We start from the raw sequence: 13,810 nt of genomic DNA, 5'->3' as shown, positions 1-13,810 counted from the left end.
AGAATTGAGGATATTGTTCAAAAACAAATTGAAATGGGGAATACAGAATGGAGAAAAACACTTCTGGAGCCACCGGCCCCTCCGACTTCGCAAATCTGTAGAAAAACGCTTAACATCAGCATGATGTCAAGCTGAATGAATGAAATGAAATGGCAATTCGGTCTGATTAGGCTACAAAATAAGCATTGTAGTGAACAAAGACATGATATACTGTAATTTACACCAATTTTCTTCATATAATCTCCATGCTTTTTACCAAACACACAATGCATATAAAAGAAAGAAACATTTTACAGCTTCATCAACAGCTGAGACATTAAGATGTATTCATATCATAGAATAAAATGTTAAATATTATTAGGCTTATGTAAACGATAAGTCTCATTTTCTACAAAAAAAAATCCTATACAGGGAATTATTGTTGCTGATAGTGAGCAGCTTTTAACACGTTTGCACTAACCAGTAAATCAGTATCATTTTCACTGCTGTGGAGCTATCACACACCTGTTTTAAAAGATAGTATAGTGTGACTCTCCACAGCTGAGCACAAAGTAATCTGAGGAGCATTCAAGCCCTTATTCTAAAAAGCAACCTTGAAATTAGTTGCGGAACAGCTGCAAAGCGACCAACAGACAAACCAATGGATGTCATTTTTTGACCAGAAATGACATTGACTCTAATAATGGGTAATTTATGCTTCAAATCAAAGCAGACAGACGTGTCATTTGGTTTGGTTAAGTGCTATAGAGCCATGGGATACACATACACACACACACACACTCACATATTCACAGTGGTGCTCGAGTTAAATGAAAGGGAAATCGGGCAGACAAATCAGGTCTGTAGTGAAAAGGCATTCAGCCTCAAAATTACACTGAGAGCTCACCAGATTGAGTTTTTTTTTAATTAGACAGGGCTTTTTTTCCTTTAAAATGGGAATAAACTGCATCTGTGGTTGACTGAAGTCTTTTTCAGCATCTGTATCCTGGACCAAGCCTGTCCTGAAAACACCATAACACATCACATCTGTACCAAAACAGTCTTAGGCAGTGACCTCATTTAGGATCATGGTGGCCTGAGGGTAGAAGCTCTTCCTGAGCCTCTCAGTGCTGGCTGGGTGTATCCGGTACCTTCTTCCCAACTGCAGGGAGAAAAGGCCATTGTCCAGGTGGTTGGGATCCTTAATAAATCTCCTAGCCTTATTCTTGCAGCACAAAATAAGTATAATGAAGTTGTTTTCAGTTGTCTTACACAGAGTTGCGAAGTGAGAGGGGCATTTGGTTTCAGCAGTGTTTTTCTCCATTCTGTATTTCCATTTAAATGTTTTCTTTCAACAATATCCTCAATGCTGCTTAACACAGAAACACAGGACTCTCCCGGATAATATAACGATCATATAGGTTTACATTAGGACTACTCGTTTCTACTTTGTTCCTGAGAAATCATGTTGTTACCATCTTTTTGTCGCGGCTCTAAATACTACACAAGCCATGAGCCTCAGCCGCTGTGGAGAAGAATCCAGTCAGAGGTGCAAATCAGAGCGGTAGCGAATTCAAAAGGCTTCATTGTTGCAGTTGTTAACAAAACGTGGTGCCATAGTTACTGAATTTAACCAAAGTTGACCCCAAAACTAAAAGTGAACTGATTTAATCTACAGATTATGAAATCAGTTTCCTCAACAGCATAATCTTTAGCCTCCACCCACCTTTTGTGGAGCATGTGACAGAAATTTTAGCTCAGTGATTGGATATTTCTTGCTGAAATGCACCTTGGGAATCATAGTTAACTTCTTCCCTGAAACTTTTATGTACACAAGCTTGTACCTTATACTTTTTTATCAAAGAACCAGATATTTTCTAACATAGTTGTTAATCTTTTGGACTGGTGATGTGACTTATAGATAACCATCGATACTAAGTATACAAAAGAGCATTAACACCATCTTAGCTTTTAAAAAATACAGTATTTACTTGCACCCTATCCTTAGACAGAGAAATTTTAAAATTGAAATATGAATCATAAATACGAAACAAACAACTTTAAAACCAACTTTTCAAAATACTTAAGAAACAGCAAAGCAAATATCTCAGAATGACCTCCGTTGCTCAGAGAAGCATGTTCCAGCATTAATTCTACTGTTTAATCCTCAATGGTCATGACAGAGAATAAAATGATTGTCACTGAGAGATTTGTAAAATCGTTCCTCATAGTACTATAAACCGCTGTTCAGTTTTTTGCTGTGTGATGAGCCTTCAAAGTCAAGGATGTATTGCTCAAACTGGACTTCCTTCTTGCATTTTTGACTCTGTGCTTCTTTCGGTCTAAACGCCCACAAACACACTCTTCTTTGGAACTTCCCAACCCTCTAACTTAATCACTTCTCTCATTGACTTTTATACATATGTAATGAGGTATATGAAATGGCCACCAACCAGCACAGAACCATCTTCCTGATGTCTGTTACCACTCTAATCACTGATTTGCAGACACGCTCCTTTTTTACTTTACACCAACTCCCTCCTTTTTCCATTAGCTTCCCTCTGGTGTCTCATCTCTCTCCCTTTTTCTTTTTTACAAATCAACCCCCTCCCCTCCCCCATAATTTCATCATCTCCCTGTCTTGTATTCTGATAATCAGACACCTCCTCCCCTCCATCTTGATTTGGTCATTTTTCCTCTCTCTCTTTCAGCTTTTCTCTGTGTCTCTCGATCACTGCCCCCATCTTTCTCAGGCCTCAGCCCCTTCTGTCCGCTGCTGCTGTCTTTCTTAACCCACTTTCAAGGCGAAACAATAGAAACAATGGGGAGTGAGCCCCTGAGGCAATGGGAGGGGATATAGATCGCAGGGCCAGTACAAGTATCAAAAGACTGCTCCCCACCGAGCGAGAGAGCATCAGAGACAGAGAGAGAGAGGGAGCACTACTGCCCATCTGCTGAGGTGCTGAAAGGAAAGAAGGGGGGTTACAGAGGATGGTGACAGACTGCAGAGACAGAGTGAAGTGACTGTGGTGTGTGTGTGTGTGTGTGGACTGTGACACACTCCATTCTCCCTCTCCCACTCTGTCTCTTATGGTCCATGTCCACTGATGCAATAGAGTTGGGAAATGGGTGGAACAGAAGTACTTATTACCACTATAAATTACATTTCAGAGTTTTCTTTGATGATATCCTCAATGTTCTTTAACATAGAAACACAAGAGTCTCCTGGATAATTTAACAATACCATGGGTTTATATTATGACTTTTTTCAAGTTTCATTTCTGAAGAAACCACGTTTTTTCCGCCAGTTTGGTATAGCAGATGGTTTTATACACTATGATATCCGTCAGCCTCAGTCTACGTTGCTATGAGGACGAAGAAGCAACACAGAAACGCGAATCAGAGCTGTGGTAAAGTTGGAACACTTTGTCGTTGCAAATCTGAGCGAAAAACTGTGCCATAGCTGTGGAATTCATCCAAACTTGACCCAAAATCGGAAAGTGAACTGATTAAAAGGAAAACTACGGTTTATTACAACTTGGGTCTTGAGCTCTGGTCATCCATTCAATTAGTTATGATAACAGTGTATCCACCAAAGTAATTAAAGATAAGAGAGATCTCGAAATGCGGCAACATTGTTGAAAAAAGGTCTAATAAAAGTAGTTCAGCCTGATTATCTAAACCACTTTATTTTGAGGTAAAGCTAAAATGTGGTAATAATCCATCACGTAGGTCAAAATTGCACCCGGAAGTTGGTCCGTACACTGTGATGCGATGATCATTGACCATTGGACTTATTTTTAGCATTGTTGCTGTGTGACTAGATCTCAGCCGTTACTTTAATTAGTTTTCCTTTAAGGTGCTGAATGTATTACCAGATTTCTGCAAAGTGAAATCTTTAGCTTCAGCTCAGCGTTAGCAGAATTTTAAGCTCAGTGATTGGATGTTTCTTCCTGAAATGCTCATAGTTGGCTTCTCTAGTTAAGTTTTTTACATTCACAGGCTTGTACCATTGACTTTTTGTCAAAGAGCCAGATATTCTCTAAAGCAGTTGTTCTTCTGTATTTTTGTACGAATGGTTCAACCAACCAAGCTTCATGGCCACCCAAGCCTTGTCCTGGTTTCCGTAGGCCTGTTGTTTACAAAGTTCTGATATGTAAACAACATTTTGGAATTTACCCGCAGTGGCGTGGACATGGTCTGAATTTCTCTTTCCCTTCCATGCCATTGTTAGGGAGCATATCACACCAGTCTCTGTCAGCTGGACACACACAGGCATACACACACATACAATGTATTCATTGCTCACTTTTCTCTACATTATATGGTTCCTTCAAATCGCTGAATTCAACAGAAAGAAAGGACCACAGTACGTCTTGGGGTTCAGATGTATTGTGGGTATTGTGCTGTGCGTATATTTGCATTGTGTGTTTGTGTGTGTATTGTGGGTGTATTGTATGCGTGCTGTAGCCTATCAACACAGTGGAAGCTAGTACAGGCCTGCAGGCTACAGTGGATGTGGTGTTAATGTATGCCACAAGACTTTCATTGAATGTAGACACTGACAGTTTGTTGGCATTAAAGGAAAACAGCAGGTACACAGGCTCAAGTGTTAATGTGGAACAGGGCTTTAAATGCAGGCTGTGTCTGGGAGACCCTGCTGCACCATGCCCTTAATCTGAAGTCCTTGTGGTGACATTTATATACAATAATAATAATTGTATTCATAATTTGATCTTTATAGCACTTTTTAAGCAAGAATCAAAACATAGTTTCCATTGAAAGGGAAACAAATTTCAATAACAAAAGATCAGGTATCAATAAAAACAGCACAAGGAACAAAACTGGAAAATTTAGGAGCTTATCAGGTTTCCCTAGGTTATTAATATGGTGTGGACTGGAAGATTTGCCAATAATCTAAAAGAGATCCAAATAAATCAAATCAAATTAATATTACAGCAAAATAGATGACACGTTCAGAAAATCATAAGTAAGCAGATAAAGTTACTTGTTCCTCTCAAAAGGAAAAGTCGGAGGTTTGGAATAACTTTGATTTATGCTGTATCCTGTACTGCTGAGCAGCTGGCACACATTAAACAGCCCTTTTGTGTTTTCTCCCCATTTTTCTCTTTACTTCTTTTCTGTCAACAAAAGTCCTCCTGTACTTCCCAAGAGCGCCTTGTTGCATATAAACTACTGTGGTCAGTGTCTTCTTATAGCAGAAAACCCAATAATGTTGAAATGCTAGGGACATAAAATCTGAGTGAACCTCAGATTAAACCAATCAGCACCTTCATTTTGGGGAAAATTGGGAAAAACTGAGCTCAACAAGCCTTAAGAATGTTTTACATACTGTCAATGTAATCATCATTATTGTCATCATTTCATCATCCCTCTCTGTCTTTGTCTCCTTCTCTCTCTTGACCCTTAACAGCCTTCAGGTCACAATCATCACGTTTCTTCTACTTTGACCCATTGTTGTTGTTCAAGGTTCAAGGTTTAGCTTTATTGTCATTATACTATGAAATGCTGTGTCTTTTTATATATGTGTGCGTTTGTGTGACAAACCCCACTGCAGCTCTAAGGTGTCAAAGCCAGTCATATCAGGTGGCACGCTGTTAACAGTGTTATTGATCCAGCGATGGGTTAACAGTGATCAAGCTGTGACAGCGAGTCAGAGAGCAGTGAGAAAGCCCTGCAGGGTTACTGGGGTGAGCAGGAAGGCTGTCCTTTGTTAACAAGTTTAGGTGGTTCAGCTTCATAATGAAGAAAGCCTTTTGTTGAAGACACTCCTCACCTGCCTGCCAGATGCAGTCAGTCAGCTGTAGGAAGACACTCAGTGCAGTGACAGATGGGATATATGGTGGGAACAACCCTTTAGGCATCCAGCTTTAGTTACACTCAGACAGGTTGGATCAGAGCTGGCTGTGTCACTGTTGTGAGACAAAAAGATGAATATGAAAAAAAACAGCCTGTTACCACAAATACTGCTTATATAAATGACCATGCTATTAGTTCAATGAAAAACAGTGATTTTAACAGCTTCCGTCCACAATAGCAGCAGTATACCATCTACAATTTAATTAGATAACACTGAGGAAACCAATAAATAACAGCAAACAAAGATAGAATGCAAAAATATGAATATGAATTTAAACTTAATGCTAAAATTAACTGAAATTTTCAATAGGCAATGAAGGAAAAATATAGCAAAACTAAAAGTGCAAACCCTCTCTCCCACATTTCCTGTCTCTCTTCAGCTGTCCCTATCAAATAAAGGCCCCAAAAATAATCTTTAATTAAAATTAATAAATATGTAGTTGGAGTGTAAAGTCACACAGTGAGCAAAAGAGAACAGAAACGGATTGATTAGCATGCAGTGGAAATGATTTGCACTCAACTAAAGGTGATAAAACTGGATCGATTGAGTTAATGATTAACCATGCAGGCTTTTTAATGGCACTCATTTCCTCTGCACAGCGCCAGCATCTGCTTCCTCTTTATATCCAGAAGCAGTCTACAAGGCCATACTGACAAGACAGTTAGTTCCCTGCCAATTCCCTTATTAGATCGTTTGTTGATGTTAGATATGAGTTATATTTACATAATTTACACTTTATCTAAAACATCTGGCCTAATAAATCATTTCTACAAAACATTGTAATCATACAAGTAGAATATTAATAAATGCTGCAGTGCATTCAGTGTAGTACATTTACACACTGTGTTTTGTTGGATTCGAACCCCAGCCACTGCGGTAAGGACTCAGCCTTGTACATGGGGAACACGTTCTACCAGGTGGGCTACCGGGGATCCTGTTACCTGTTTTTAATTTAACCTGCTCTACTTGTGTCTGCATTTGGGTCCATGTCCCTTGTTGCCTAGTACCTGAACTGTAACACACCAGTATTATTTCTCAGGTTAGGGAATGCAATTCAGACAGAACTTTATAGCAGAGTGTCCAAGCAAGAAGTCTATAGTTACTAGATGATTTAAACTATTTCTTTAGAAGTGGAAACAAAGGTGAATGTCTACGAACAAGGACAAAAGAGCAACAAAACAAAAGCTGCAGTAAAGAGCAAATTAATTCAGAGGGCTACTTTTAGCATGCCAAGTCATGTGGAAACTTATCAGAGGAGAGTTTTTGCAAGTTTTTGTCCTTATCAGAGCTGAAAAGGCCATGTGTCACTTCTGCCCTTGATGCATATGAATATGTTGTAATGCTGCAAGGCACACACAAAAATAGAGGCAATACTGCAGAGTTCAAAACTGCAAAAGATTATCCTAGATTAAGCTTAATAAGCAGCATTTATCATAGTGACACAACACGGAACTTAACCATCATTAGGCCCAGGCCTCCTACTGCACATCCATCCAGCAGCCACTGGTTACAGCACAATCAACAGAACACGAAAAAATGTGAATCTAAAGACTAAATCAAAGAGTAGACAGTGAGAGACACATAACATTTTAGCAAATAACAATGTGAGAGAAAGTAAGTGTAAGCAATAAATCAGGAGATGGAAAGAAAGAGAGAGAGACAAACAAAGCACGTCTAAACTTTAATTATCCTGATAACATCTGTCTAAATAGCAGCTTTTACCCAATCAGACGGTCTGTCTCAGAGGATCCGATCTGCTGACTGTATTTTAATCTTAACCATGGAGCAGCTACATTTGGAAAGTAGCCTGTGGCAAAGCTGTTAAAATATCGTCAGTGTGCATCGACTGAGCAGAGCTATGACCTTTCCATCAGGTTTTCCTTACCGCTCCTGTCTCTGTCTCCTCCCACGTTAGACTGATATATGGGGCCAATACTGGGGTTTTTAAAAAAAAAGACAGATCTGGTCCAGTCAGTGTCCTACTACACCTTTGACATGATGCAGTCTGACTGATTCTGTAAATTATTTCAGAACTGATCATCTTAAACTAGCTGTATGGAACGATCATAACCTAAATCCAATGTAATGACACATTAGAAAGAGATTCAACACATGCTACCACAGCTGCAAATTCAGTCTCCTTCACCAACTCCAACTCGTAAATCATTACTGTAGAGATCGTGGAGCTACAAAGTGTTTAACAACAGGACCAGTTGGGCCCTAAGAGTGAGACACAATCTACACACACAGACTTCTTAATTGTGCTAGGCAGGACCTAGCAGCTTTTTTGGCTCTGAGTGGAGCCCTCACCTCTCCATTCATTTGATGGTCACCTTGATTTAGATGTTCAAAAAAAGTACTTATACTTAAGTACTGATAAAACTCTATACGAAGACCATGGTTAGTACAATGAGTACAATGGTATATTACTGAATTTTTGTTTAATCTCTGAAATCTTATGGTATGTCAGTGGTCATGTTTTAATATCAGTTTTAAGCAGCATTAATCCAACAGTATCGGTCAAAAACGGTCAGACACACTCTCCTCCCTGTTCCCTGTTTTCTATTCATCCAGTCAGTGGTCTCAGTGGAGACTGAGGCCTGGAGCAGTACCAGACTCCAGGATGCTTCCTTCCCTCCCTCCCTCCCTCCCTCCCTCCCTCTGTTCTCTCCATCCTCTATTTATCCTCTCCACCTGGCAGCCCGCCAGACAGCGCTGTGCCATCGGCCTTTACTCCAGACACTCACAATCTATGTTTTTCTATTTTCATCCTTCCATCTTGGTATGTGCCTCTGTCTCCTCTTCCCTCGCTTACTCCTTTCTTTCCCATACATCTTCTTTTCTCTCTCCCTATGTCGCTCCTCTCATCCCTCCCTGCCCTCTGAGGAAACAGCAGCTTTAAAAATAGAAGCTGCTGAAAAGCGAAAAGTGATGGACACGTGAAGGTACAACTCAGGTAACCTGAGAGGAACCACAGACGGATGCGGGATAGGGGAAAAAAAAGGTTTTCCATTAAAGGGCGGCTGTAGGGTGGGATGATGTAGTGCATGCAGCAGGGACGATTCATAGCCACAGAGATAAAGCTACACCTGTCTGACTGTCAAGAGAATTTTGGATTAAGTTTTGAAATGTCAGAAAAGATAAAGCTTAAATTGTGAATTTCTATCATCTGCATCAGCTTTCTGCACATAAAACAGAGCCTCATAGGAAATAGATGGTATACATACAGAAAAGCAATGAGCAGTCTTTCTATATTGATTAGTATGGTCTTAGGTCCATCCTGCTATTCAGTTTCATTAAGGAAGACAAATCAATTCAGAAGAAATGCACTTGAACCTACTAAGTTGCATTAACTTGCACTGTAGGTTACAGGTACTGGTTAGAGTGTAACAACCAGTTACTGGGTGCTAACAGCACAACCTCAAAGGGTGTCAAATTTGGCATTATAGAAAAATTCTTCCTGAATGCCAGAAAAAACAGATACATATAAAATATACATACAGTATGTTAGATATTAAATGCTAAGACGATGAATCGGTGAGTGAAACCTGCTGTTTAAAACTGAAGCAACAATTGCTGTTGCCAAATGGAATATAATAATACGTCAGAATGCTGTTCATAGACTTCAGTTCAGCATTCAACACAATCATCCCTCAACAGCTCATTCACAAACTGGTCAAGCTGGGGCTCAACACCTCGCTGTGCAACTGGCTGTTGGACTTTCTGACTGGAAGACCTCAGGCAGTATGTGTCGGCAGCAACACATCCAGCATCATCACACTGAACACTGGGGCCCCAAGGATGTGTGCTGAGCCCCCTCCTTTTCACTCTGCTGACACACGACTGCACACCGTCACTCAACTCCAACCTCTTCATTAAGTTTGCGGATGACACGACTGTGGTGGGTCTCATTAGCAACAGAGATGAGACAAACTACAGGAGCGAGGTGAGCCGCCTGGCCGGGTGGTGCAGTGACAACAGTCTCTCTCTGAACGTGGAGAAGACGAAGGAGATTGTTGTCGACTTCAGGAGAGTGCACACTCAGCATGTTCCTCTGACCATCAACGGTGCGACTGTGGAGAGAGTGAGCAGCACCAAGTTCCTGGGTGTGCACATCACAGAGGACCTCTCCTGGACCGACAACACTGCAGCACTGGCACTGCAGCAGCATCTCTACTTCCGCCGCAAACTGAGGAGAGCCAGAGCCCCACCCCCCATCATGTACACCTTCTACAGAGGCACCATCGAGAGCATTCTGACTAGCTGCATCACTGTGTGGTATGGCGCCTGCAACGCGTCCTGCCGGAAGACTCTGCAACGCACAGTGAGAGCAGCTGAGAAGATCATTGGTGTCTCTCTCCCCTCCCTCCAGGACATTTATGGAACCCGTCTCACTCGCAAAGCCCTCTGCATTGCAGGTGATCCCACACACCCGTCACACAGCTTCTTCAGTCTGCTGCCATCAGGGAGGAGACTGCGGAGTCTCCAGGCCAGGACCAACAGACTGAAGGACAGCTTCATCCATCAGGCTGTCAGGAAGCTGAACTCGCTCCCAAACTTGCCCCCCCGTCCCTCTTCTGCCCCAGGCACCACTGAACTATGAACCCCCCCCCCCCAGATCCCACATCCCCAGGACCTTCCACTGACATACGATGTCATGCACCAGTCACTTTGTGTAGCATTGGTCTGCTCACTACCTCATTCACCATGGAACTGACGCCATTCTACAACCTCAGTCAGTTTAATTAAAATAAGCTCTATCTTTTATCTGCACTGTTTGTTCACTGGTTTGCACTTTATCTGCCATGTGCCTTGCGCTGCTTTTAGTCAACCTATTTTTATTTTATTTTATTTTTTATTATGTCTCTTTTTTGTATTCCCTTATTGTATAGTTTTAGCTTATATTTTATATTTGATCTAGATTTTAGGCTCTACTGTTAGTGTTATCTGTATGCACCGGGGGTCTGAGAGTAACGCAATTTCGATTCTCTGTATGTATGTAATGTACGTGTGGAAGAATTGACAATAAAGCAGACTTGACTTGACTTGACTAAAATATAATGAATCAGGTATGAATTGAGTGAGCTCAACTTGGGAATACAACACTTAAGGCACATGGGGCAATGTGGTAGCTTTAACTCTCTTATAAGAGAGTCTTGTGTAAAAAAAAAAAATCTGACAGGAACCAATCAACAGTCATTACTGGATTGGCCAACAGTAATCCCATTAAAAACATTACGATAAGATTACGTCTCTTACCTTATATTTAATCTCCACCTTAACATATCAACCGCAGCTATCTCTAGCAAACAGTGTGTATGCCTGGTCTGAAGTATGCGTGAGGTGTGCACATTCTCACCGCACATTCTTCTTTTAGAAATACCAGTTTACGTGTGTGAAATGGTGTATGCATGTTTTTCTGGCCCCTGAAGTCCTGACATCATCTCCAGGCTAGCTGCTGTTTCACTAGCTTCTGTGACACAATCCAATCTGTCATTGAAAGTTTCTTTTGGAGCCTTTCTGAAAATGTGAAACACGTTCCTGGGGTTTACTATCTATATTCTAAGAAAAAGATCTACTTCAGCACTCACTATTAGAAGTTGAACCCCCTTCCAAAAATTTAAGCTCAACAACAGTTTTTTGACAGCATTCAAAAAAACTACAACTCCCATTAAATGTGTGAATGATATGTCATTGTAACTGTTTCTCCCATATCCATGATATCCACCCACACTTTCCTTTTGAAAAATTGAACCACATCACAATACAAATGTCAGTGTGATTTTGAATGAGGGTTTCTTACTTCTGGAACAGAACGTGGACGTTCCAGTTTTACTTTGGCTCTCTAAAGACGCCTGATTGAAGCATCTCTCCTCAGATGGAAGCCCAGCTAGTGGGAGCAACACAAAGAGGCACTTAGACAAGTCCACCTGGTTATACTTGTAAAATACAAAGTCATTCAGCAACTGACGGAAAACCATCCAAATACTGTTGTCTGACTGAATGACTATATAGCATTTCTCTGTGTCCCTCGGGCAGAGTCAGACTGGATGCTGACCTGCAGTTCAGACTACATTTGATGCCAGGTGAAGTATTAAAACCCCACCATTCAACCCAGGAGGGCGACTGTTCGAAATCCCATGCCAAGTGAGCAACACACACATATATATACCTAGACAGACACGCCATGCCAGGTGATCATAGTGATGCCAGCGGGCTTCCCTAATGCAGAAATAATTTACCCACTACTGGGCACCGCCCCATCTTACCCACAATCCACCTGGCCTGGCTATGTCCCATCTGCACTGGTTGTTCCATTTAACTGAATGGGAGCCAGGAGAGGGGATCACTGGGAAAGCAGCCATACGGCCTGCTGCTGCTGTGTACTACGTACTGTGTACTATGTTCTGCACTTTGATTAATAATGTTTTTTAAAGGATATTTATTTTTGTGCCAATATAACGGATTTCTTGTATTGATGTATTCAGTTTTTGTTCATATGTACTTTTATATACAAGGTTTTTGCCACTCATTTTTCCCATTCACGTACACAGTCACACACTCACATGGCAGTGATGGCAGCCAGGGTACTGGCAGCAATTTCAGTGTCTTGCCCAAGAACACTTCAACATGTGGACGGGATCAAACTGCCAACCCTATGATCAGTGGACGACCCGATCCACCTCCTGAGCCACAGCCGCTCCCATAGCATGAACTCCACCTTGAGACACAAAAGCTGAAGCAATACTTAGGGTAATGGTAATAATATTTACGTGCATAGTTGTGTGGAGCAAAATTTACATATCTCCACTGTTTTAATGACCCTTAACTGGTTTTAGATGTAGAACTCTGTTATGTTTGTTCTTCAAGTACCAGCACCCGACAGAAAACATACTTTCCAGTCATGAGGAAAACTATTCCTGGCTGTTTCCAAAACATTTAGGAAACATTTGATAGTGATAAACTATGCCATAAATATGATATGAAATGATGCAAAAAGCACCAAAACATCTCCATGTAGCAGTGTGACACCAGTGTAAATTTTCCATCTGTGTGTGTACGGCATGTTTAAGGGAAAGCCATACACAACAAAACACTTGAACAACCAAAGCAGCTTCACAAACCAGTTTGACTGTAGGACACACATGGATCCACTCACTGAGTAACAGTGTCTATGTGTGTCTGTGAGTGGATGGAAGAAACATGCATTGTGTGTTAAACCACTGGCATCTGCTGGCCAAAAACCTGAACTGCAGCATTGTGGAATTAAACAACTTTCAGCAGGAGCCCAGGCTTTTCGGAAAGAAGCTTTAGGGAAATTATTACAGAATTATGGTTATTTAACATCCACATGACCTCCTTCCTTTTTTATGTTCTTTATCAAAGGGTACCAAACTTTGTCATGTAAAAGACCATTAAATGGATATGGTCCAAAGGCCCAACACAGAATTGCTGGATTCTAATGCCTTCTAGAAAACCTGGAATTATTTAATTGCAGCTTAACAGTCATTGAAAAGTCCCAGAGTGGCAAAATTGGACAAAATCCTGGAAAACTATTAGATGTCTTGAAAATGTTTTTAATGTGAAACACAACTACAATCAGGTTGTTGAACTGTCATAGGCGTCACAAACATGAACTTGTCGAAAATGTATTTTTGGCAGATGTTACCACAGCAGCTGGCAGTGTTATGTTCTGAGATGAGTTAAAAGACAAATAAACGACTTACAGTGATATGTTGTAAAACTCTTCCATCCATGTATGCATTGCACCTGTGTCTGGGACTGTGCAACAGCATAATAACTGATCGAGTTGGATCACGTTTTGCTGTCAATGTTGGAACAGACAAACTAATGTTGTGTAATGTTGTGTGTGTCACATTATGGTTGAATGGGCCTGATCAGCATTTTAATATATTCTAATTGTGCAGCCCTGCTTCTTATATGCACATA

The 13,810-nt window shown here is 40.9% G+C and overlaps 1 protein-coding gene across 2 annotated transcripts in view; it reads right to left on the bottom strand.

The window, feature by feature from the left end:
* The window catches only part of nfasca (neurofascin homolog (chicken) a), a 167,815-nt gene that overhangs the window by 146,565 nt on the left and 7,440 nt on the right, over positions 1-13,810 (bottom strand). The window contains exon 2 of one of the 2 annotated variants that reach the window (XM_044212838.1): positions 5,777-5,912. The exons of the other annotated variant lie outside the window; for it this stretch is intronic. The gene's annotated coding sequence lies outside the window, so the exon portion shown is untranslated. The remainder of the gene's footprint in view (positions 1-5,776; positions 5,913-13,810) is intronic. 2 annotated transcript variants of the gene reach the window in all.

The sequence above is a fragment of the Siniperca chuatsi genome, linkage group LG2, assembly GCF_020085105.1.
Source record: "Siniperca chuatsi isolate FFG_IHB_CAS linkage group LG2, ASM2008510v1, whole genome shotgun sequence".
Taxonomy (NCBI): domain Eukaryota; kingdom Metazoa; phylum Chordata; class Actinopteri; order Centrarchiformes; family Sinipercidae; genus Siniperca; species Siniperca chuatsi.
This window is presented reverse-complemented; position numbering and strand designations above follow the sequence as displayed.